The sequence below is a fragment of the Balaenoptera physalus genome (assembly GCF_965194825.1).
Source record: "Balaenoptera physalus genome assembly, chromosome: 16".
In the NCBI taxonomy this organism is placed as follows: Eukaryota; Metazoa; Chordata; class Mammalia; order Artiodactyla; family Balaenopteridae; genus Balaenoptera; species Balaenoptera physalus.
This window is the reverse complement of record NC_138898.1, coordinates 69,710,267-69,736,916: the sequence shown is the minus strand read 5'-3', so window position 1 is coordinate 69,736,916 and position 26,650 is coordinate 69,710,267. Positions and strand designations below refer to the sequence as shown.

At 48.8% G+C, this 26,650-nt stretch overlaps 1 protein-coding gene and 2 long non-coding RNA genes across 7 annotated transcripts in view; 2 read left to right on the top strand and 1 right to left on the bottom strand.

The window, feature by feature from the left end:
• LOC309645682 overlaps positions 1-18,590 on the bottom strand; it is a 114,243-nt gene extending 95,653 nt beyond the window's left edge. The window contains exon 1 of the long non-coding RNA XR_014255011.1: positions 14,261-18,590. This is a non-coding gene — a long non-coding RNA (uncharacterized lncRNA). The remainder of the gene's footprint in view (positions 1-14,260) is intronic.
• LOC309645695 overlaps positions 1-26,650 on the top strand; it is a 331,483-nt gene that overhangs the window by 90,399 nt on the left and 214,434 nt on the right. The gene's annotated exons all lie outside the window — the stretch shown is intronic.
• Positions 20,667-26,650, top strand: part of GPRC5B (G protein-coupled receptor class C group 5 member B) — a 53,474-nt gene continuing 47,490 nt past the window's right edge. For 2 of the 5 annotated variants that reach the window (XM_082431098.1, XM_082431099.1), the window contains exon 1: positions 20,668-20,837. The gene's annotated coding sequence lies outside the window, so the exon portion shown is untranslated. Of the gene's footprint in view, positions 20,838-26,650 lie in introns of all 5 variants that reach the window. The other 3 variants (XM_082431097.1, XM_082431101.1, XM_082431100.1) reach the window with 3 other exon arrangements.

Here is a 26,650-nt window from a genome sequence, read left to right as displayed (position 1 = left end):
TGCCCCCTTCTCCCTTGCCAACAGCTCCCCAGCCTTGTGCAGGATGGGATGGCCAAGCGCTCAGGGAAGGTGGCCCATCTCCAGGAGAAACTTCCAAGCTAAGGGGTCACAACCTTTCAGACCCAATAGCTCCTTTTTGATAATAGAAATATTTGTAATCCCCACATTATTCCTCCAAAGGGAAATTCAAGGATACCTACACACATAATTTTTTTGTTAAATCAGAATAATGACCTGGTTGTAATATAAAGAAAAAACTAAAGGATATCTATAATAAAAATAATAGGCGTTTCAATATATAAATGCCCAGACACCACCACCTGGACGGTATCAGGTTGAAGCAGCCACATGCTTATAGCATGACTGAAAATCACCATAAAAGCAACGGCCACAAACACCAACAGGCACGGGCCTGTGGGGAGTCCCTCAAACACCACCGAGCTGGTTGCCACCAGCGATGTGAGCTCCTGAAATAGAGAGGGAGCAGCTCTTGTTAACATTCTCAGCAAAACAAAGTACAGTCTTTCTTTGTTACAGTCTGTAGCTGCATCCCTGGAAAGGTTGGTCAACATTAAAACCCTCAAAGCATGTTGTGTTTATATGCAAAGTGGAGTTAGGTTCTAAGTTCAGATGATTATAATGAATGCCTAGAAGGAACACTTTTCACTAGGGGGACTGCCCCATGCATTGCAGGATATGTAACATCTCTGGCCCCCCCACTCTAAATGCCTTTGGCACCCTCTGGTCGTTGTGACAACATCAATGTCCCCATGTATTTTCAAAAACACCCCCTGGGATCAGTACCATACCTGTGGAAAGCTACAGGTTCCAACAAGGAGACAGCCCTCTTGGTCCCTTCCTCCCACGCTTTGGGTTTTGAATGCTATTGTGTGAGGACATGATGCTTGGAACTTTGGCAGCCATCTTGGGGCCATGAGGTAAAGACTGAAACTTCACAGAGATATCACCTTAGCGCCTAACAATCATTGAGTCAATTCCCCAACCCTCTAACTGCCTGCTGCCACACTTCCCGTCACACAAATCAAATGCCTTTATTGTTTAAGCTCTATTATTTGAATATTCTCTGACTTGCAATGGAACACATCTTTACTAATAGAGGTAGACCCAACAGGCCAGCATGGGTGAATAAAACAAATATAAAAGATCCAGGCCATAAAATGATATGATGTCTCAGATTTTACTTTAAATACTCCCAGCAAAAATAAACAAACAAACAAAAATGACTTCCAGTTATAAGATGAATAAGTTCTGGGGCTATAACATATAGCATTGTGACTATACAATCCTGCATTGTACATTTGAAAGTTGCTAAGAAAGTAGATTTTTAAAGTTCTCACCACAAAAAAAAAAAACCAACAAAACTGTAAATATGTAAAGTGATGGATGTGTTAACTAACCTTATTGTGGTAATAATTTTTCAATATATACATATATCAAATCATTACATTATACACCCTATACTTACACAATGTTGTATGTCAATTATATCACAGTAAAGTGGGGGGGAGGAATGGGATGGGATTGACAAGATTTTCTTTTAAGATAAATCTTGAGAAATCCCTCCTGAGAAAAAAATTTGAATTTTGGCTGTGGGAACAGATGAAACAAGATGGCAAATGTTGATAGCCACTGAAGCTAGGCAATGGATATACTACACATAACGTACTGTATACGATTGTGAAAAGCATCTTAAGAAAAAGGTGAAAATATATAATATTTTTAAAGGGTAATTGTTTTTTTTAAAGTTGGCTCACTTCTCTCCTGGAGCTAGGCTATAATTCTTATTTTGTTTTTTTAGAAGAATTGGAGACTATCCTGAGTGTTGAAATCTGCATCACAAAATGGGTCCCTGTAGATTTTATCATCTCAAGAGCACAGATTCGGGTAACGGAATATTAGAGAAGCTGAGAGATGTTATAGCCCCATGGCTGAGCCCAGTGGCTTGGCAGTCAAAAGTTCAGGCTCTGCTATTTATCGGGTGTGTGACCTTAGGCAAGTTACTAACCTCTCTGAGCCTCAGTCACCACTGCTGTAAAATGGGTTTAACAATAGTACCCACCTCTTTCATGATTGTAAGAAACAAATGAAATTACATGTGTACTTAAGAAACAGTAGCTGCTGTGGCTATTATTTTACCTTTACTTCGAGTCTAAAGCCTGGACTCTCAGCCTTCCCTTGCCACCCAGGGAAATGACTAGGTGTTCTCAAGCTTTTAACCTGACTATATTTCTGAGCGCCCCCTACCTCCATTCTGATCTTATCTCCCCTCCCCTCCCCACCCCATCCCAGTATTAATATGGAGTGAACATTTATAATGTCAAGGACTGGGTTGGGCTCTTTACCTGGATTATCTCATTTAATCCATGATATTATTAGACCCATTTTACAGAGGAGGGAACTGAGGCTCAGAGAGGTTAAGGTCATACACCTCCCAGGTGGGCTCTGAAACCAAGTGTACCTGATTCCCTAACGTTGGAGTCATTTTAAAAGTTCTCCCACCACAGGTATTGATGGGGCAGAATAAAGTTCTCACCCCAAAGACTGGCCCACATTTGGTCTCTACACACAGGTACCACCCAATTTTTTACCCATTCTGCAGATAAGAAAGCTGAGTCCTACAGTCTATCCCAGCAGCAGAGATGGACCACCTTTCTGATTTCCACATCTCATGAGCTGGGTGTGAAGCTCACATCTCTGGGCTCTCCATCCAGTGTTCATTCCACTCCTCTCCCCACTCTACCTCCTACCCCTCAGCACTGACCCAATTCTGCACCCCAGGCCTGGGGAAGCAGGGGGAGTGACACAGTGGACAACTGATCCAGGAATCAGAAGATGCAGTTCTGGCACCAATAAGCTGTGTGAACTTGGGTCACTAACTTCCCTTCTCTAACCCCCAAATTTCTCATCTCACCCCAAACCCTACATCTGTGGTCATCTCAACAGCCCCCAGGGAGAGTCCCACTCTCCTCTCACACCCTGACCCCCCATTCCTCACCCTCACCTTCAGAAGGTGGAGACACAAGGAGTCATAAAACACAAAGAAGCCTGCTCTTTGGAGCCCAAAGTTGCTGTCCTTTCAAGGACAAAGAGAAACAGACCTGCATTAACCACTTACACCTCGACCTCCCCAGAGCTGGGTGAGGAGCCATATCTGCGGGAAGCACTGCCACCCTGTGGTCACTAGACTCCACTGCAGGCCACCTCCAGGGGCTTGCAAGAAGTCCGCCATCTGCTAAAGGGCTGCGATTCAAAAGTGAAGAAGAAGGCACGTTGGCCCCTAGGGGTGGCAAAATGCAACAAGGCCAGGAGGAGAGAGAGGGCAATATGGCACACTGGGAAGTGCAAAGGGTGTTTCCCTGCCGGGAATGCTCTTCCCCAAATACGACACACTCCCTCTCTCACCCCTCCAAGCCTCAGCTCACAGGTGTCGTCTCTCACCACCCTATTTAAAATGGCAATGTCAGCATGCCCCACAGCCCTGTGCTCTATATTTCCCTGTAGCGCTCATCCCATCTAAGGGGCTACGTGCTTTAGTGCCTTAGACCACAGGTCTTGCCAATTGTGTCTCCCCAACTAGAAAGTTCGTTCTAACAGGACAGGAAGTTTTGTCTGTCTTGCTGGCTGCTGTGTCCCCAGCACCTAGGATAGTACCTAGCCCATATCACATTTATTTTCAGTTGAATCAATGAATCAGTGAATCAATGGGTTCAGTGGCTAAGGCAAGCCGCTAAGGCTCTCTGAGCCTCAGTGCCCTCAATTGTGAAATAAGGACAAAACCTATCCCTTCTTCATCTGCATCACAGGATTACAGTGAAGATCAAATAAGTTCCTATCCAGTGGGTTCTGTAGTAAGTTGCATGCGTCCCTCAAAAATTCATGTCCACTCAGAAGCTCAGAATATGATCTTATTTGGAAATATGGTCTTTGTCGATGTAACAGGGTCATCCTGGATTAGGGTGAGCCCTAAATCCAATGGCACATGGGGAAGAAGCCTGTTCAGAGACGGAGGCAGAGATGGGAGTGATGCTGCCTCCAGACAAGGAACACCTGGGGCCACCAGAAGCTGGAGGAGGCATGGACAGACTGTTCCCTTCAGCGGGAGCATGGCCCCACTGACACCTCGATTTTGGATTGCTCACCTCCGGAACTGTGAGAGAATAAAGGTCTGCCGTGTTAAGCCACCTAGTTTGTCACAGTTTGTTGTTGCAGCAGCCACAAGAAACTAAAACAGGTTCCTGTTTAACACTCTGGAAGGGGCGAAGCAGATGTCTGTGGTTGAATTACATGCATATCCTGTTCACCACAGCCCCAGTCAGCACGGATTCTTTATACGTATTTTTCTCTGGAATGTTTTCTTCTAAAACTAAAGGCTAGGGACTTCCCTGGTGGTGCAGGGGCTAAGAATCCACCTGCCAATGCAGGGGACACGGGTTCGAGCCCTGGTCCGGGAAGATCCCACGTGCTGCAGAGCAACTAAGCCCGCGAGCCACAACTGCTGAGACCGCGCACCACAACTACTGAAGCCCACGTGCCTAGAGCCGGTGCTCCGCAACAAGAGAAGCCACCGCAGGGAGAAGCCCGCGCACCGCACCGAAGAGTAGCCCCCGCTCGCCGCAACTAGAGAAAAGCCTGCGTGCAACAACGAAGACCCAACGCAACCAAAAATAAATATAAAAGAAATAAATTTATAATAAAAATAAAGGCCTTTGCCTCATGCGGAATACAAATGTGCACATAGCCAATGAGTGCGGGTGCCAGCCTGGGCTCCGCAGTCTCAGCCAAGGAGCGTGAGCAGCTCTTGCTGCAGGTGGTCTCCAAAAGAGGAGGCTCCTAGGGCGGGGGTTCCCCGATGGGTATGGCTCACTCTGCACCCACCTCTCTTTCTCCTGCTTCTCTTGGGTTTGGTGGACGATTCTCGCCCATCATGGAGTACCAGAGGTACACCGGTGAGAAAGCCAGACCTGATGGTGAAGTAAAGGTTTTCCACCAGCTCTAGGCTCCTCCAAGGAAATGGGTGTGTTAGTTTCTTACTGCTGCTGTAACAAATTATCACAAATGTATGACTTAAGACCACATTTATTTATCATTTCACATTTCTGGAAGTCAAGAGTCTGAAATAGGTTTTATTAGGCTAAAAGTAAACGTGCTGATAGAGCTGGTTCCTTGTGGAAGCCGTAGGGGACAATCTATTGCCTTGACTTTTCCAGCTTCTGGAAGCCGCCCGCATTCCTTGGCTCGTGGCCCCTTCCGGTCAGCAGCCTCCACACTCCATCCTCTGCTTCCATCGTTGCATCTCTTTCTCTGACTCTGACCCTCCTGTCTCCCTCTTTCCCTTATAAGGACCCTCGTGAGTCCATGCCGCCCACCTGGATAACACAGGATCATCTCCCATCTCAAGATCCTCAACTTAATCACGTCTGCAAAGTCCCTTTGCCATGTAAGGTAACATTCACAGGTTCTAGAGATTAGGACGCTGGCATCCGTGGAGGCGGGGGACATTGTTTTGCTGACCACAGTAGTGAAGGGAGAAAGATGGTCAAGACCAGCCAGCAGTTTGGGTCAGATGGAAGCCTTCTGACATTTCCCATGGCCCCCCGACCATTCTCTGCCCAGCAGAGGAAAGATTTCCTCAATACATAGAACAGATCATGCCTCTGCCTGCTGTCAACCTGCCATATCTTCCTGTCACTCAGAATAAAACCCAAACTTCTGACTACAAGGATCTAAGGATCTGACCTTGGCCACTTCACCCGACCTCATGGCCCAACACTCTACAGCTTACTAACTGTGCTCTAGCCACTCTTTCCTTCTTTCTGTTCCTCAAACACAGAAGGTCATTCCCACCTCAGGCCCCTTGCACCTGCTGTATCCACTGTGTGAACTGCTCTTCCCTCTCACCTGCCACCGAGGCACCTTCTCGTGCTGCAGGTCTCTGCTCACAGAAGCCCACTCTGACCACCTTATCCAAAGGAGCCCCCCACCCATGCCCATTATTCCAATGTGATTATTCCATCACATTATTTTATTTTATTTTCTTCATAGCACTTATCACTATCTGAAGTCATCTCAACTATTCTATTTACTCGCTTACCTTCTGTCTGTAATGAAGGTAAGCTCCAGGAGGTTAGGAACCTCACCTGCCTTCTTCGCTGCTGCATCTCCAATGCTGAGCACTGTGCTTGGCAAGTAAGAAGTGCTTGTTAATTGTTTGTTGTATCAACAAGTCTCATAGGTAATCATACTTACAGGTATTATTACTACCCCTATTTTACTGAGGGGAAAACTGAGGTACAGAGAAGTTCTGTAACTTGTCCAAGGTCACAGAGCTATGTACTAGCTTCCTAGGGCTGCCGTAACAAAGTACCATAAACTGGGTGGTTTAAACAACAGAAGTTCATCGTCTCACAGTTCTAGAGGTTGCAAGTCCGAGATCAAGGTGTCAGCAGGCTTGGTTCCTCCTGAGGGCTGTGAGGAAAGGATGTGTCCCAGGCCTCTCTCCTTGGTCTGTGGATGCCATCTTCTCCCTCTGTCCCTTCACATTGTCTTCCCTCTTGCATGTCCGTGTCCAATTTCCCCCTTTTATTAGGACACCTGTCAGATTGGATTAGGGCCCACCCTCAATGACCTCACTTCAACTTGATTACCTCTGTAAAGACCCTATCTTCTAAGAGGCCACATTCGGGCTTCCCTGGTGGCGCAGTGGTTGAGAATCTGCCTGCCAATGCAGGGGACACGGGTTCGAGCCCTGGTCTGGGAAGATGCCACATGCCACGGAGCAACTAGGCCCGTGAGCCACAACTACTGAGCCTGCGCGTCTGGAGCCTGTGCCCCGCAACAAGAGAGGCCCCGACAGTGAAAGGCCCACGCACCGCGATGAAGAGTGGCCCCCGCTTGCCGCAACTAGAGAAAGCCCACGCACAGAAACGAAGACCCAACACAGCCAAAAATAATTAATTAATTAATTAATTAAATGTAAAAAGAAAAACACTCTAAGAGGCCACATTCTGCAATCCTGGGGCTTAGGACTTCAACATACGAATTTAGGAGTGTGGGAGGACAATTCAGCCCACGAGAACTAGTATGTGGCACAGGCAGGATTCAAACCCGGGGCTGCGTGACACGGCATCACTGCAAGAGAGAGGAAGGTGACTACAGTGGATGGTGGTATTGGTGGCCCCCACTGTCATGCAGTCTGACTTCTCTCGCTCAACCCCACCTGCTCATTTATAGCAAAGCCCAAAGCATGGGGCACACCAGAGACACTGTCAGAATCAAACCATGAGCTATCTGCCCAGAGACAATGCTAACAGGACAAAGAGATGTCTCCCCCTAGTGGGAGTCGCAGGAAATGCCATTGGGAGGAAGGAGAAAAGGGAGCCTTGTTCAGATCCCTCTTGAGTGAGAGCTTGAAAGTGAAGCTGGATAACAGTCATGACGACCCTGGGGGGCAGGGCAGCCACTGCCGCTCAGCTCCAACTCTGGGCTCTGCAGGATGGTCGGGTCTCAGCTCCCAGAGAGGACATCTCCACCAGGGGGCAGCAAAGATCCCATTAATTTTCAAGCTACAGCCGCCATCTGGTCCCTTTGAGCCTCTTGTGGTGAGAGACGAGCAGGCAAAGAAAGGAGCCGCTGTCCAGGCAGCAGGAATCACCTCTCGGATTAGTGGGAGAGTCAGGGCTGCCTTCCCACCCAGGGGTCGGGGCAAGGATGTTTAGCATCCACATGACTTCACCTGGGCACCTTGTGCCAGCTACTGATAGCGTCTTAGTCAGTTCAGCTGCCATAACAAAGTACCACAGACTGGCTTTTCACCAACAGAAATTTATTTCTCACAGTTCTGGAGCCTGGAAGTCCAAGATCAGGGTGCCAGCAGGGTCGGGTTCTAGTGAGGGCATCTTCTGGGTTACAGACGGTCGATTTCTCACTGTATCCTCACATGGCAGAAAGAGGAGGCTCTCTGGGACCCATTTTATAAGGGCACTAATCCCATCCCTGAGGACTCCACCCTCATGACTTAATCTCCTACCAAAGGCCCCATCTCCTAATGCCATCACATTGGGGGTTAGGATGTCAACATATGAATCTAGGGGGACACAAACACTCAGTCCATGGCACGTGGGCAAGGGTCAAGTGCAGAAGCCACAGCCTGAGTAGGGGATGGTGACCTTGAAGATGAAGATCTCAGTCAGTCCCAAGTAAACCCCTGAGGCCAGCAGGGGACACGGCCAAGGGCAAGGAGATGGAGAGTGAATAAGAGAGAACAGAGACCGAGAACACCTGCTGGAAGCTGAGTCTCCCTCCCAGCCTCTTCCCTTCAAGAAGGGGGTGGGCAGACACTGACACGGAGCCCAGGACACAACTCAGACTCCAGTTTCATTGAAGACCATCCCAATACATGGGAGAAGTTCTAATCTCTTGCAATCATGCAGAAGGGATATATTAGGTGAAAAGAGTGAGAGTCCGTATTCATATCTGCTTGTAATGTTTCTGCACCCAATTACAATGTGTTTTTCCCGCACTGCAATTCTTTGACACCAGCTGTGTGTCCTACAATTCAACTCAATTCTGACACTCTCTACCTGGAGGTAGCACCAGGTCCCACAGGTTGTGGACTCAGTCCTACAAGACCCCCACCCCACCCCAAGATACCAACGGTATATCCAGTTTGTCTCCTGTGCTTCTGACTGACCAGCTATACATTGGAACTTCTTCATGTTCGATTAATTTGCTAGAGCATCTCACAGAACTCAGAGAAACATTTTGCTTACTAGGTCACGGGTTTATTACAAAAGAATATAACTCAGGAACAGCCAGATGGAAGAGATACATCAGGCAACGTATGGAGAAAGGACGTGGAGATTCCTTGCCCTCTCCAAGCACACCACTCTCTCCAAATCTCCATGTGTTCACCAACCCAGAAGCTCTCTGAAACCCATCCTTTTTGGGTTTTTATGGAGGCTTTATTATAGAGGCATGATTGATCCAATCATTGGCCACTGGTGACTGATTCAACCTCCAGCCCCTCTCCCCTCCCTGAAGAAGTGGGACTGAAAGTTCCCACCCTCTAATCACATGGTTGGTTCCCCTGACAACCAGCCCCCATCCTTAGGTGCTTCCAAAGTCACCTCATTAACATAACAGAAGACTCCTTTCTGCTCTCATCACAGGAAATTCCAACGGTTTTAGGAGCTCTGTTCCTGGAACAGAGATGAAGACCAGATATATATTTCTTATTATAAATCACAATATCACAGCTTGAACTTGAATTTTTTTTAAAAAAAATTCTGGACTCCTGCAGAAGAAAGGAAGAGCAGTGGTTACCTGTGGGGGAGGTTACCTGGGTGCATGGCTGCAGAAAGGAGGACAGAGCTGCAGCGGACAGGCTGAGAGAAGAGAGGGGCTGAGATGGAGGCTGTAGGGCACCTGCCAACCGCGGTCACCAGCACAGAGCCAAGTGTCCCAGGAGGAAGAGATGCCGTTTTCCTCTCACTGAGCCCCTGGAAAGCTCTCTGCAGCCCCCCTAAAGGATGGGGTTTTACACTGGGTATTTCTTTACATTGCTGTTTTTTTGTGGGTTTTTTAAATTAATTTATTTATTTTTGGCTGCATTGGGTCTTCGTTGCTGCACGGGCTTTCTCTAGTTGTGGCGAGCGGGGGCTACTCTTCATTGTGGTTCGTGGGCGTCTCATTGCTGTGGCTTCTCTTGTTGTGGAGCACAGGCTCTAGGCGCACTGGCTTCAGTAGTTGTGGCACGCGGGCTCAGTAATTGTGGCGCACGGGCTTAGTTGCTCCGTGGCATGAGGGATCTTCCCAGACCAGGGATCGAACCCGTGTCCCCTGCATTGGCAGGCGGATTCTTAACCACTGCGCCACCAGGGAAGTCCTACATTGCTATTTTTTAACTGCTTGAACATATTATCCACCAAGAAATAAATTTTAAAAATAACCTTAACTATTTTAGAGTGTATGTATGTTGTTACAAATTTTCTGGGTCTTACAAGTCTTTATACACTTCAATATAGAGAATCTGCTTTTAAAAATCAAGCTTCAAGAAATAACTTTTTGAAAAATGCAAATAAGTACCTTTCCTGCAGGACTGTTGATAAACAGGGGAAATCTAGAAATAATCCAACTGCACAATGATAAGAAATAGTTACATAATCATGGATCCAGGTTTAAAAGCCATGCTTATAAACTAGTTTTTATAAAATTCCATGTGTAAAACTTGTTTTAAGAAAATGTTGTCAAGAGATAACAAGAGTTGGTGAAAATGTGGAGAAAGGACAATCCTTGTGCCCTGTTGGTGGGAATATAAATTGGTACAGTCATTATAGAAAAATGTATGGAGGCTCCTCAAATATTAAATATGATCCAGCAATCCCACTTCTGGGTATATATCCAAAGACACGGAAACAATCTGTGTCTACTGACAGATGAATGGATAAAGAAAATGTGATAGATGGATAGATTATAGATAGATGATAGATAGATAGATAGATAGATAGATAGATAGATGATAGATAGATAGAATTCAAACATAAAAAGGAAGGAAATCATGCCATTTGTGACAACATAAATGAAACTGGAGGGTATTATGTTAAGTGAAACAAGCCAGACACAGAAAGACAAACTATATGATTTCACTTATATGTAAAATCTTTTTAAAGCCAAATTAACAGAAACAGCAAGTAGAATAGTGGTTGCCAGGGGCTGGGGTGGGAGTGGGGGGGTGGGAGGGAATGGGGAGATATTGGTCAAAGGGTACAACTTTCCAGTTATAAGGTGAATAAGTTCTGGGGATGTAATGGACAGCATGGTGACTATAGTTAGTAATACTCTATTGTTTACTTGAAAGTTGCTGTGAGAGCAGATCTTAAATGATCTCTCCACCACCAACACCACCACACAAAAGTGGTAATTATGTGAGATAATGGAGGTGTTAACTAACTTTATTGAGGTAATCATTTCACAATATATACATGTATCAAATTATCATGTTGTATACTTTAAACTTACACAATGTCAATTATATCTCAATAAGACTGGAAAAAAAGAGAAAATGTTGTCAGGTTAATTATCTATCTGGGCTGACAATGAAATATGATACGGTCATTTAAGTTTTTTCAAATAACATTCAACCATGTGCCATGATATTTAGGATTTATAGTATTTGCTGGTTTTTCTGCAATAAGCATATGTTAGTTTTGTAGTGAGAGAAGCTGTTTTACCATAAGCTGTATTAAAGTAAAATAAGGAAGTGAAGGAGTTGGGGGGTCTTGGACCTCCCAGGACCTCCTCATCCCTGTGTGGCCACACTGGTCTTCCCTGTCAGCCAAGATCGACTACTTCACCAGGTGAGATTTACTGAAATCCAGACATCAGCTCCACATTCTCTCTGTAACTGCAGATGGGTCTCTCCCCAGTCTGTCTCCATCATGGACTGAATGTTTGTGATCCTCCTAAATTCATACATTGAAGCCCTAACCCACCATATGATGGTATTAGGAGATGGGGCCTTTGGGAGGCAATTAGGTTTAGATGAGGTCATGAGGGTGGGGAGCCCATGATGGGATTAGTGCCCTTGTAAGAAGAGGAAGAGACACCAGAGCTTCTCTCCACCATGTGAGGATACAGTGAGAAGGCAGCCCACTACAATCTAGGAGGAGAGTTTTTACAAGAACCCAATGATGCTGGCACCCTGATCTTGGACTTCCAGCCTCTAGAACTGTGGGAAATAAATGTCTGCTGTTTATAAGCTGCCCAGTCTATTGTATTTTGTTACTGCAGTCAGAATGGACCAAGACAATCTCCCTCCTAGCAGCCAGAGGAAAAATTGCAGAATTTGCCTCTGATCGTGTATCCCCACTTCAACTTTTTGGTTGGCCCCACTGCCCTCAGGACAGACCTACATCCCTTACCTTTCCACCCTTCCACCCTCCTCTAGGGCCCCTACCACCCTGTTCGCCGTGCTCCAGCCACCTTGGACTTCTTTCAGCTCTTCAAACGCTACCTAGGCCTTTGCTCATGAGGTTTCCTACACTGAGAGACCCATTTTCCTGATCTTTCACCCAGTTAGCTGAGAGTCAGCCTCCAGGGGTCAACTTAGGTGTCATTGCCTCTGACCCCCCAAGTCAGAGGTAGGAACCTTCCTCTGAACTCCTGGGCCCTGTGCCAGCTCTCTCAGAGCAAGTACTGCATCTATAACTGTCTAGTCGTGATTGCATGAGTCAGTCCCAACAGAAGAGATGATCCTCTCAAAACAGGACAATGTAGAAAATATTGCTTGGGTTAATATTGCCAGGTAACAAAGAATCCCAAAACTTAGTGACTCAACATAACAACACAGTTTTATAATCTCTTTTGATTCTAGGGGTTGACCAGTCTCAGCTGGCAATTCTTCCGCTCTACATGTTGTCACCTGGAACTGCAGTCATCTGAAGGCTCGGCTGGGCTGGATGTCCAGGTGGCTCACTCACATGGCTGGCGGCTGCAAGCTCAGCTGGGGCTGTTGACCAGAGCACCTAAGCTCTCCAACCTGTGGCCTCTCCGTGCAACTTGGGGTTCTCACAGCCTGGCAGCTAGGTTCTAACTGAGAGAGTCCCAAGCATGTGGAAGCAGAAGCTGCAGGTCTCTACAGGTCCAGCCTTAGATGATACACAGCATCACTTCTACCACATTCCACTGAGCAAAGAGATTCACAAGGCCAGCCCTGATGCAGGGGGAAGGGAAACAGACTCTACCTCTTGATAGGAGGAATAGCTGGAATTTACAGCTTACCTTTTTTTTTAAATTGAAATACATTTGACATATAACATTATGTACATTTAAAGTGCACAAGCTATTAGTTTGATACATTTATGTTTAGTAATATGATTACCATTGTAGGGATAATTAGCACCTCTATCACATCACATAATTGTCATTTCCTTTTAGTGGTTAGAATAAGTTCTAGTCTCATAGCAAGTTTGATGATGTTAATACAATATTGTTGTCTACAGAGTCATTATCCTGTGCATTAGATCCCTAGGACTCACTACAAGTTTGTACCCTTAAACTGCATCTGTTGTATCCCCCCAACCACCATCCCCTGGTAACCACCATTTGGCTCTGCTTTTATGAATTTGGCTTTTTTAGATTCCACATATAAGTGACATCATGCAGTATTTGTCTTTCTCCCTCTGACTTACCTCACTGAGTATAATGCCTTCGAGGTCTTTAATCCACTACAAGTGTTTGTGTACAAAAGGGCTAGTGACGAAGGTGTAGGTGCAGGGGAGCCATGTAGGATAGTGTGTCACCTGGGGTTAGTAGTCGCAAGGAAAGAGATTTGCGTGGAAATGGCTGCCTCACAAAGAAAAGTGACTTTCAGTTGACGGCCATCGCCAGCCCAAGGCACAGGAATAAATACCCTGGCTTCCGTCGCCTTCCTTTCTCCAATCTCCTACCAGGGCTCCCCCTTGGCCAAACCCAACCAGAAGCCGGATGGCTGCGAGCCCATTGAGGTAATCTACAAAGCCCAGCTTCCTGGGGCAAAAGAGGGGTGGAGAGTGGATCTGGGGGGACAGACGGAGATTCAGCATATATGTCCAGCTTCCCTACCAGACTGTAAACCCCTAGAAGACCAGCACATTTAATCAGTCAGGTGAGGCCGGGCTGTGTTTGCAGAAACACACAAGCCTCGACACTTAGTTGCATAAAAGAGTGAAGTTTCTTTCTTGTTCATGCATATGTACCTCGTGGGTCTCTGCTCACCGTGGTCACCCAGGCACTCAGAGACCCAGAAGGTCCCAAGGCTGGCAGGGAAGCCACCATTTTGCACAGTGCCACAGGGAAGAAAGCACGGGAGGGCCTCTTGACAACCATGGAATCTTTCTCCTGGAAGTGACACCGATCACTCCCACTGCAACTCACTGGCCAGGAGTGGTCACCCACCCTCCCACAAAGAGACTGATGTGCAATCCTACCACACGTCCAGAAGGCAGCAAGCTGGAAATATTGGGTCAACAGCTCTAACATCCTGTTCTTGTTTGCATCCCTGGCCCCTAGTGCAGCACCCTGGTAATGTTTGTCGACTGACTAAATGACTATCATAGCAGGACTATTCTCCTGTTGGTGGCAGAGAATAGAAGGGTGAGAATAATCCACTGGGCTACTTGTCCCCCAAAGTGACCTTCAGGTAGAAAAAATATGACAGTAAAACGATTACAAGAAAATGCATAAATAGCCATTGTTCACTTACTCGTTCGACATGCATAGTGAGTGCCTAGAAGTTTCCAGATTCCCATGGATTCTGGTATTTGGACAGGAAAGGGCTCTGTATCACTCAAGTTTTTGTTTGCAAGCAATAGAAACTGGCTCTGGTTAATTAAGCAGTAAAGGTGTTTGGTCAAAAGTTATTGGAGGAGTTCTGTAATCATCTGTACCCAACGGGGCCCAGAGAGGGGAAGCTGGCTCTCCCAGGGCAGGGGCACTGGGAAGGGGACACGCCAGAAGAAGGCCCACCCTGAGCCTGTTCTGGTTTCCCCCTTGCATGGCATCTGCCCAGCTGGCAATGGATACATTTCCTCTGCTCTGTCCTCTTTCTTCTCCCCCAGCTCCTGGTTTCTTCCTCTGCCCTGACTCACTTTCATCCCTGCCTGCCCCCATTACATAACTGTCCCCTGTTATGTAACCCAAGTCACCCCAGGCTCCCGTCCCCTCCTCGCAGCTCCCACTTCAGCCTTGCCTGTCAGGTACAATCCTTCACAGTTGGCTGGGCCAAACCCTCAAGAGGAATGCGAAGAGAGGGAGGAGGAGGAGGGAGGGGGAAGGGGAGAGGGAGAGGCCATTCCTCATCCCAGCAGGGGCTGGACGAGGCTCCCTGGGAGGAAGGAGCTCTGGAGGGTCCTGTTCTGCGCATGAAGCCCCGGCCTATGGCCTGCTGTCAGGGTACACAAGCTGGTTTTCTGTGCCTCAGCTTCCACTTCTGTAAAATGGGGATAGAGATATAGTTAATAATACTGTATTGCATACTTGAAATTTGCTGAAAGAATAGATCTTAAGTGATTTGACCACAGCCCCCCAAAAAAAGAAATAACTTTGTAAGGTGATAGAGTATTAATTTGCTTAATCGTGGTAACGTTTCATAATGTATACATATATCAAATCATGTCATATGCCTCAAATACAATTTTTATTTGCCAATTATACCTCAAAAAAGCTAGAAAAACATTTTGATAAAGTTAAATGCGGATATATTTTACCTCATGGGATTATCACAGGATCGGAAAAGTTTATATATATATATATAATTTAGAACAGTGCCCGGCACTCCATAAATACTAGAGAACTATTTGCAGGACTTCCCTGGCAGCCCAGTGGTTATGATTCCACGCTTCCAAGGGAAGGGGTGCAAGTTTGATCCCTGGTGGGGAGACTAAGATCCCACATGCCACACAATGCAGCCAAAACATAAATAAAAAAATAATTTTTTTTAAAAAAACAGCTTTAAAAAATAAATAGGCAACTATTTGCTTTGTTTTGGTGAGATGGATTCTAAATGTGTGTCTTGATCAGTGGTTCTCAAACTTTATGTTCTTGGAACCCCTTTACACTCTTAAAATTGATAGAAGACTTCAAAGAGCTTTTGTTTAGGTGGGTTATACCTACCAATATTTACCATATTTTAAATTAAAGCCAAGCAATTTTTAAAAATATTTATTCATTCATCTAAAATTAATAATAATAAACTCATCACCTGTTAACGCAAAATCTTTTTACCAAAAAAACCCATCGATTTCCCAAAACAAAAAGCACTAGTGAAAAGCATAGTGATATTTTACATTTTTGAAAATCTCTGTTATATCTGACTTAATAGAAGGCAGCTAGCTGAATGCCACATCTGCCAATGCATTCAACCTGTTGCAATATCACGTGTCTTGAAGATGCTAGAAAATTTCACTGTATACTCATGAAAGAATGATAGCGAAAAGGACAAATAAGACCTTTGTACTATTATGAAAACAGTTTTGATCTGGCAGACCCCCTGAGAGGTTCCCTGGAACACACTTTGGGAAAAACCTGGTACATTGAGGAGAGGAAGAGGGCAGAGAAAACAGGCATATTTTCATGTCTTCACCCAATTTGTGAAGCCCTACTTGGCACCAACTCCATCCAGGCAATGATGCAAAGCCCTTGACAGGTATCAGCTCAGTTACTGCTCATTTAACTCTGATGGGTGGGGCCTGTTATGATCACCCTCCACTGCACAGATGCAGAAACCAGCCCAGACACAGAGACACTAAGTGACTTTTCCAAGGTTGCACAGTGATCTGGATATTCAGTGCCCAGTATTTCTGACTCAAGAGCTCCTGCCCTTACACTCGGAGTTCTAATGTTTCCTCCCACCCAGCTTAGGCCACTTCTGGCCAATGAAATGTAAGGGGAAATCCACAGCTGACAGGAGATAGGGAAAGGGGTAGTTCTAGGAATGATTTCCTTCCTGGTTAACAGGAAGCTCATAGGAGAGTTCTCTTCCCTGAACCCCTCTTTCCTACATTTTGAGAGTATCAGGTGAAGACTTGATGGTGCTGTGGCAACCATCTTGTGACCATGAGGTGCCAACCTGAGGATGGCAGAACAGAAGGCTGGAAAGAGTCTGGACCCTTGTTGACATTGTTGAGCCATGAACCAACTGTGAGATCAGTCACATCCCAACTTACTGTTGTGTGATAACAAGAATCCCTATTGTTAGGCCATTTTTTGTTCTGTTACTTGAATACTGCCTAACCTACAGCTTTGGGGACATTTGGAGCATGCCCGCACAGGAAACCATAGGGGCCATGATGAGACTATTCCAAGTAATTTGTGGACCACAGACAAGGACCGGTGGGAGCCAATGAAGGAAAGAAATAGCAAGTGGCTGCCACATGGTGATGGCAGTTGACACCCTGGTTTGTGGACACCTGTGAGGCACCCCGATGGGGACTCTGGAAATAACTGAGGAACACTTTGCAAGAGTGACTGAATCTTCTAACACATAATGGGTGGCATAAGTTACACTGAGGCAAGAAAGAGTGTGATGATCGATTAGTGATGTCTGTCACAGGCACAAACCCATAGAGTGGTAGCAATGATGCGTCCCACACTTGCTTACTCCGGGATGCTCACTCCAAATATGCATCCAGAGATGACAATGGCCTGAAGTGTCCCTCACTCCCACTCTGGAGGGAAAGTCAAGTTCTGGAGTCTCTGGGGAAGCTGAGCCCCCAAGCAAGGGCTCCCAGAGCTCCATTAACTGGAGGCACTCCCACATGCTTTGGACTAACCACCTCTCACACTCTAGTGAAACAGTCTGCCTCCTCAGCTGGCCTGGAGCTCCCTGAAGCAGGATCCACCTCGTGTCCATCTGTGAACCACAACGGGATCGGGCACAGAGCCTGGCACTTAGCAGATACCCAAGGAACATGTTAGTGATGCCATCAAGGTCTTATATTCAGGCAGTCACCTGTCTGAGACAATTAGAGGGGTACTGAAATTATCCTATCAGATGCCTGAATCCCCATCATTCAAATTCACTTCTCCATGGAGTTAAGTTGATGTTTCCAGAAATTTCACCTGTGAGGTAGTGCAGTGAATGGGAAGAGCCTGAGTAGCCAGGTTCACATCTTGCCTCTGCTCACTTACCAGCCATGAGACTTCAGACAAGTCATTCAACCTTTCCAAGACTCAATTTTGTCACAGCAAGATACTGATATCTACCTCTGAAGGTTCCATGGTTAGAACAAGATGATCCACAGAAATGGACTTGGCAGTTCCAGAGTCCTGAGCAGCACCTTCATTTGGAGGATGATCTATTTGGCAGAGAAAAGAGGTTTGGATACAGAATAGACATACTTCAAAGGGGAAAGCAAGGCTGGAATTTAATTATTCACTTAGTCAACAAATATCTGTTGAACTGGGCACAGGATACAAGGATGAACAACAGACATGGTTCCTGTTTTCATTGAGCTTAGAGCCTCTAGTCACATGAGTAAATAAAACTGAAAGTTCAGTTCCACAGTCATACTAATCACATATAAAGTGTTCAATAGCCACATATCGCTGGTGACTACCATACTGGACGGTGCAGATAGAGAACACTTCCATCATTGTGGAAAGTTCTTATTGGGACAGCACTGAGATACAGTCTAGCGGGGAGACAGACACTAAAAAACGAGCCACACAAACACCTAATTACACATCGTGACATTTGTCAGTAGAAAAGCCGCAGGCAGTGCTCTCATCATTTTTCAGTTGAGAAGTAGAGCCAGGGAAGCCATTAGCTTGAAGTGGATGGAGTATTTGAGAGGTGACATAGCTCCTGGCACCTCCTAGAGCTGTTCCCTCCAGGACTAGAAACCGGGAGAGCACTCCAGGGACATAAGGCTTGTCTATGATGATATCTGACCTTGCAGCAAATGACACCAGTTTAGCCACTGGTTGAGAGGAAGGGCCTGGGTTGAATCCTAGCTCTGCCAACTGTATGACTGTGGCGGGTAATTAACCCCCCTGGGCCTCAGTGTCTCCATCTGTAACATGGATGAACAACAGTATCTCCATCTGTAACATGGATGAACAACAGCATAGAGGGTTGCTGGGAGGATTAAATACTTTGAAGAATATAAAGCCCTTAGAAGAGCTCCTGGCCCACAGTGAGTACTACATAAGTTATCATGATGATGGTGACGGGTCCTTGGGACCTTGAACTTTGTGGGGGAGGCGGGGGGAGATGCATCTGCTACTCAGTAGCCTCCTTCATTTTCACCCTTTGCTTCCCAAAGTATCATCACTCAAAGCTAAACCGATCATCACGGTCAGGGTCCCTCTGTAAAATAAGCCAGGAAAGAGAATATAACCATGATTGTAATATTAACCAAACTCACACTAACAGTTTTCCATGCCAGGCTCTGTGTGAAGCCCTTTACAGGTATTATGTGTTGTTTTTTGTTTTTTGTTTATTTGTTTGGCCACACAGTGAGGCTTGTGGGATTTTAGTTCCCTGACCAGGGATCGAACCCGTGTCCTTGGCAGTGAGAGCGCAGGGTCCTAACCACTGGACCACCAGGGAATTCTCTGTATTATGTGTTTAATCTTTACAATAACCCCAATAGGCATGTACTACTACAATTATCTCCATTTTGCATATGAGGAAATTGAGGCTTAGAAAGTTGAACTTGCCCACGTTTACAGAGGGAAAGAAAAGGATCTTGGCGTCAGTTCCACTAAATACCACCAGGTGGCAGTGCCCATCCATTTTGCAGTTCCCCAGTCCGGCGGGAACCCTGAGGAAGGGTCCTCTCGCAAACATTTAAAGATTGCCTACTGAGTGCCAGGCACTGTTCTAGGCGCTGAGGATACGTCTGCCGATGAAACCGGGATAGTTTTCTGTTTTCGTGCTTCTTCTCCTCCATTTTTCCTTAAAATTAACATAAAATATTTGGAGAGATGCGTGCCCGAAGGATACGTGGCCTGCCTGGGAGAAAACCGGCTTGGCTCGGGGGGAGAGGATACTGGGAGGCTGGAGGTTGGCGGGAAGGGGTGAGAATATCTGAAAGGTCCGGAGACCCCAAAGATCACGGCCTAGAAATATGCCCAGAAGGGAGTGTTATTCCGCAACCCATCTTCCTGCCTCCCCACCCCGCTTCCTCCACGCAGAGAAGTGGGGAACAGGGGTCATCTCCCTGTCCTGTCTTGTACGGCCGGGATGGGGTGGGAGGGTCTTACCCACACCACAAGTGGGGGGGTTCTTCAAAGTTCTGGGGTTTTTTTGGGGGGGGAGGGGGCGACCTGGAGGAGCCGGTCAGAAGCTGGAGCGCAGCCCCCAGGCCCGGTCGAGGCAAAGCCGACATCGGACAGCCGGGGGGACTAGGAGCCAGACTCAGTGTCGAGGTACAAGGCGGCCCAGACCCCTTCCTTCAAACGGGTCCCGCGGCTGCCCCGTGGGCGCGCATGCAGCCTGTGCCCTGAGCGTCTGCGGAGCGCCAAGCCGGTGGCCCCGGGCCTCCGAAGGTGTGAGCGGGAAGGTCGTGGACGTGTGTGGATGTGGATGATGTGTGGGGCGACGGTGATGGGATACTGCGTGCGGAGCCACGTGAAGGGTGCACCGTGTGGACCTGTGAGTATGTTTGGAGTGGCCAAGGATGCGGGTGCTGGGCTCAGGGTGCGTAAAGGGACAAGGACACTTGGGGGGGAGGGTAATTGGAGTGTACCCAGGCGGGAAGGGGCTGCCTGGTTGATATTGGGGCGTTGGTGATTTTGGAACGCTCGCGGCGGAATCCTCTCTGCGCCCTGGATCGGGTGCTGGTCTATTGTGGGGAAGTTAATGTTTAGGAACCCACGGTTTAGAAAGCCCCTCCGTGTGTGTGTTTCTGAAAGTGGATCAACCTGGGGATGTGTCCGGCTCGTCCGGTCTGCTTATGGACGCACTGTGGATGTGCGGGTGGTGTTCGCTAACTGGGGACACTGGAGAGGGCTCGTCTCAGCGCCGCAGGCCAGGAGCAAGGAGATTGCGCGGGGCTGCTTTCGGAACTCAGCCTAGCCTGGGCCGGGCCGGGGCGGGGCTTGGACGCTCCGGGGGCGGGGCCTCCCGGGGGCGGGCCGGCCGGAGGGGCGGGGCCGCGGCGGCTGCAGCAGCGCGGGCCGGGCCAGGGGGCGCCTCGCTCGGCAGCGGCTCGCGAGTGCGATGCAGTGAGGCAGGACGGGCGGGCGCGCTGGGCTGGGGACACGGCTGCGCTGCAGAGATGTGACTCGGGCCGAGGGCCAGCAGGAGCATCGGCGCTGCGGGGCCGCGGGGGTCGGTGAGTGCGAGCCGCACCGGTGGGGTGGAGGGCGCTGCGGCGACCCCAGAAACTTTTCCCGCCGTGGACTTGGGAGGGTTGGGGTGGGGTGTGCTTCTTGTGCTTTTCTGAGGCCCCCCCAAGGGGTTATTCTGCTGGGGGAGCTGGGGGATCAGGGTGGGGGGAACCACAGTGTGGCGGGAGACGAGCCGCAGAGGGTGGGGCGGGGAGGGTTGGGACCTTTATGGGGGGAGGGGATGTACCCGGACCAGGTGGAGAGCCAAGTCTCTGGGGAGGATCTGGGGGCGACCACAGGCAAAGGGCAGCTGGGACTGTAAGGGAGCCCAGGCGTGCCCGAGTGACTCCTGTGAGGGCAGCCGCGGGCAGGGCTGCGTGGCAAGCCCGTGGGGCCTCAGCACAGACAGGGCAGACGGAGCCGGGGGCACAGGGGCCGAGCTGGGGGGGAGAGCTGCCGCACCTGCCATAGGGGCTGGGGGCCGAGCTCGCAGCCGGCCGTGGGTGCGCACTGCGGGAAACGAGGGGACACCGCGGGCGAGAAGAGCTGAGCTCTGGGGCTGGGGGAAGAAATGAGGGGCGAATGCATACAATGGCGGGATGTTAGCGTTGCTGTTGCGGCCAAGCTAGAGGTGAGGATCAGCCCTGTGCTGCGTCCCTCCCCCCCCCTTGGGGGACAGGGGCTTCCAGCGCCAAGCACCCCGGGATCCCTACCGCCTGCACCCGCCTCGGCCTGGGGGAGCTGGCTAACCAGCCAGGGAGGGGGCGTACCGAGCTTACCACCGAGGACGGCTCCAGCGCAGCCCGCGGGTTTCTTACCCGGCTCTGTCACTCCCAGGCCTAGCCAACACCCCCCCACACGCACACACCCACCCAACTTGTCCCCAGTTCGCTAAGGGGCGGCTCCTTGGAGCGCGGACAAAGGCCCCTGGAGTGTGGCGGGCAGCCGCGTCCCCGCCTGGGGCCCCGGGCCACGCGCCACATTGGCTGCCCAACTGCGCCAGCATGGGGTGGGGGGCACCTGAGCAGAGCCCCGGAGGAACTGGGAAATCCTCGCAAAGACAAGAGAAGTGGGGGAGGGACTTGGCACAAAAGCTTTAGAACTTCAGCCGAGGAACCTTGATTCAGAAGTTTCCCCACGGGCGGGGGCTTTCTGGAGGATTTCAGACCTTGAGTTAAAACTGCATGCAAATAGGATGTAAATAGAATGCAAATGGTCGGTTGGGAGCCCTTCACTGGGCCAGTTTTGTACCTAGACTGCGGAGTGAACAGTTTCCTATCTGTTCCCTGCTCTGTCTGAAAAGGGGTCAGCTGAGTTGGGGAGGGAAAAGATGGAAGTGGGAAGGAGTCGCCATTTGGGGCCCAGGCAGCAAGAAAAGCAGTTTTGTTAGAAAGAGAAGCTCAAAATCTTTATTGGTTAATGTGTTATTTCAGTAAATATGCCAGCTACAGAAGTGGCAGATAAGCCCCTACTCTCAGGGCACTGGGGAGGTGGGTGAACACTAACTAAGTAAATAAATAGTAAGTAGAGAGAACTTCTGATTGGGATAACGGCTGCCAGGAAAAGAAAGCAGAGTGCTGTAAAATAAAGTGACAAGAATATGTACACATAAGGGAAGACTGTTCTGGGGAGTGACATGTTAGTGGAGCCCCGCAATGGGGGAGGGGGCACTGACAGAGCAGGGGGAAGACTGAACCAGGCAGAGGGCACCGCAAGTGCAAAGCCTTGGAGGTGGGAATGAGCGTAGAGAAACTGAACAAAGGCCATTGTGGCTGGAGCTCATAGGCAGATGTGGAGAGCGGGGTTGGAAAGGGGATGGCAGGGACCAGCCAGACCACGATCTTTTGGGCTGTGGAAAGGAGTTTAGGTTTTATTCTCCTTGGACTGGTGAACCCTTGCAGGATTTGGAGTGGAAAGCCACGAGATCTGATTTTTAAACGCTCCCCTGACCTCTACAAGGAGACGAAAAGCAGCTTCCCTTTCATTCTGCCTCTGGGGGTGGCAAGGCGCCGGGAGCCTCCGAAGGGGACCTGTGAAGACTGCTTTGAGCCTAGCTGGCCCTGTAAGCCTACGCCAGGGGTGGGTCAGGTTTTAAAACCCACTTCCCACTTTTAAGCAGTTTTTGTCCACCCTAAATGGCCCCCACCCAGAGCCCAACGCCCCATAAACACTTCCATGCAGAGCTTCCTGGGGGTTCTGAGTTAGTCACATTTTCTTCTCGGAATTACAGCCTTAGAGGAACCATCCACCCTGGAACCGGCAGCCAAGGATGCAATTTGCATTTAAATGATTGCTTTTATTTACAGGGTTGGAGCTGCTTTGCATATTCATGGATCACGGAGTCTGTGTTCTGGCAACCCTGTTTACTAACCTGTGAGGGTTATTAAATCCAAGGGCCCCCAGATAGGCTGGTGGTCTGGGCGGCCTTGGGAACTGAAGATTATGAGATGGTGTAACTTGCAAAAGATATCAAAGGGTTAGATTGCAGGTCTGGGAAATAGTTTAATGTCAGGAAACCTTGTAACAGTTTAATCCCTCTGGAGCAGGAAATGCACCAGCGGCTATAATGGGAGTGGGCAGGGACAGAGTGTGATGCTGGGTTGTGTGGGGGGACTGTCTCTGCAGCCTTATCCTGGTCCTCTGTCCAACAGAGGGAGTCCACCCAGGGGTGCAGTGGCCTTGAGGTCAGTAGCTGGGAGAAGTGGGTTCTAGTCCCAGCTCGGCCCATCAATTCCAGGAAGCCTCTGGCCAAGTTGCATTACCTCTTTGTATTCCCAACAGGACAATGGGAATCGTAATTGTAATAAGCCGGGACCCAGTGCTCCCTGTCTGCCGTGCTGAGTACTTTCTAAGTACGTTTCACATCAGCCTTGTGAAAGTAGCACTATTATTATCCTTGTTTTACAGAAGAAGAGACTGAAGGTCAGAGAGGTTAAGTGAGTAATGCCCAATGTCACACAGTTCTGTCTGACTTTCCTCCAACTGAGGTCTTCCACTCTTGAGGAGACTGACGGAGTGTAAATCCTGTGCCAGGTATTCATTGGGTACTGAACTGTTGGACATGCCCAGGGCTAGGAAAGCCCCTCCAGATCTGTTTAGTTTTTCTTTCCCTTCCATGCTCCAGCGCCTCCCCCTTCTTTAGAGAAGGTGGGTTTAAGATGCCTCTGCTGGTAGCTGCCGAGGCGAAGCAGGTCATAATGGTGTGTTCCAGAGCAGTTTTGTACATCTTGTGTCTGCTTTCATATGGGTGGATGGCAATGTGGGGATGCTAGTTCCCAGGAGAATGGCTGGTGACTGGTTTCTGGGTGTCTGGCTCTGACTCCTCAACGGGACACCCAGTTTCAGGGCACGCAGGCTGGCCTCAGGTCCTCCAGCACCAGTTCCCCTCTGGAAAACTACCTTCACAGCAAGGCTCCCATTTAGAGCACCTGCTGTGGGGATCAGGAGAGTTTGGGAGTTTCCAAGGTAGACCACCCCCAAAGGCTTCTCCCCGTCACAACAACTCAGGGACCTCTTTGCTTGGTGTGTGACTGGGGAGGCTGGAAACCAGTGGTGGACAAACACCTGGGTGAGCCCCTGTTTCAGCCCCATCTCCATGGCAACCACCCCTCCTGGAAAAGCAAAGTCAGAAAAGCTCATAACCTCAGAGCATTCACCAATCTTTTATTTAACAGACACTTTATATAAGTGCTTACCCCATGTTACCTATTGTCCTAAACTCTAATTATTAATTATTTTAATCCTCACAAGAACCCTGCAAGATGGGTATTATCACCCCCATTTTGCAGATGAAGAAACTGAGACAAGTAAGGTTAAGTCAGCTGCCCATGGTCACAGGGTTCTAGCAAGTGCCAGGGGCAGAACTTGAAACCGGAAGTTTATGCTGCTTGGCGAGGATTGAGCCTGGGAGAAGCAGCCCTGCTTGTGGCCTTCAGGCAGGCAGCGCTGTCCTCGCACAAGGAATCTTGCCTGCATTCTTTCCAGCCTCTGCAGGCCCCAGCTTGCGAGAAACATGCTGCTCCAACACCTGCCGGTAGCTTCTGGCCCCTCTGCGGGGAGAGAGAGAGAGTGTGTGTGCGCGGGCCTGCATGTGCAATGCAGTGTTTTTAAGAGCATCTGAATGAGTCACATTTCTGGGAGCCTGGCTGGCAGCAAAGTAATTAGTATGTGAGCCGAGTCTTGCACATTCATCACTTTATTCATTACTCCTTTTGAGGAGCTGCATGCCTACATCCCACGGGTCTGTTGCCATGTATTCATCCCTTCCCAATCAGCCCTGCCTTGCGGCTGACTCCAAACCTCTAATCTGGTTTTGTGCAGTTTGGGGTTCCTGGAGAGCTGCTCCGTGCTCAGCAGCGGGGAGGCCCCAGGTGGCTGAGGGGGCAGGATGGGGCTTACCTGACAGTGGGTGAGATGGAGCGTGAGTGGGCACTGCCCCCTGGGCCTGGGGCAGGGATAGTGAGGCGGAAGGTGCCGGGCCATCGTCCAGGCTCCCCCACTGCATATGTTCGTGCTTCTCAAACCTCGGTGCACCCAAGCATCTGAGCACACCTGGAGCTTATCGTAGGGCCGTGGCAACACAGGTGGCCAGGCCCACTCCTGAGAGTCTGCATTTCTAACAAGCTCCCCGGGCGATGCCGCCGCTGTTGCCAGTCTGAAGATCAGACTTTGACTTAAGCCTCTCAGGCCCTCAGTCCCCTCCTCTATAAAAAGACAATGAGAGCATCTTCCTGCCAGGTGACATGAGGGTTGGAGACCACGTTTAATCAGTTGATTGATTTAGTAACTGGGCCGTGAGCCCTGCCCATGTGCCAGGCACTGGGGAATCGGTGCAGAACAAGACAGACAAGAGCCTGGGTGTGTGGGATCAGACCAAAAGAGTAATAAAATAAAATATTTGAAAATTGTGGCACATGCTATGAAGATAAAGATCAGGAGTATTGGTGTAGAGCCTAAAGAGGCAGAGGGAACCTAATTTAGATAGACTGGCCAGCAAAGGTCTCACCGGGTGACATTTCCAGAGCCCTGGTCTGTAGTAAGAGCCCAGTAACAATAGTACAATTGTCTGTCTCCTGGCTCCACCGCTTTCTAGCTATGTGACCTTGGACAAGCCAACTGGCTTCTCTGTTTTATTCCCTGTGAAATGGAGATAGTAATAGCACTTGCCTCATGGTGTCATTGTCCAGATGATAAGGTATTAATATATGTGAAGTGCATAGAAGAGGGCCTGGAGCATGGTAAGCATTATGAGAGTTAACAGTCATTGTCGCCGTCACTATGGCAGTAATAGAAAACTCTGCAGGGCAGAATCCCCCAGAAATCCTAGATAAGCCGGACTCAGCTTCATTCTGTGAGGTGGTGTGCGGCCTTCCTCCTGTTCATCCTGGACATTGTTCTGTAGAACAAGGGCTGTCACCTCATGGGCAGCTTTAGCAATGATAATGACCTACTTGGGGCAGCTGGACCCTATCGAAGCCTCTGGCTGCCTAGATGTTGGGTAGGGAGGGCTTCCTGGAAGAAGAGGGCCACATCATGTGGGATGTATAATAGAACTTCTTTGTTAGCAAGTCACATAAACCCGCCTCAAACCGGCTTAATCCAAAAAAGGGAAGTTAATTGGCTGCTGGAACTGCAAAGACCGGGGTATCTGGCTTCAGGCATAACTGAATCCAGCCTCTCTGTGTATTAGGACTCTGGTCCATCACGTGGCTGTTTCCTGTGGGTCAGCTTTACTCTCAGACAGGTTCTGTCCCTGTGATGGTAAATAGGTCCTCTCCAGCCCCAGGTGTACATCCTTTTAGCTTATTAACCCCAATAA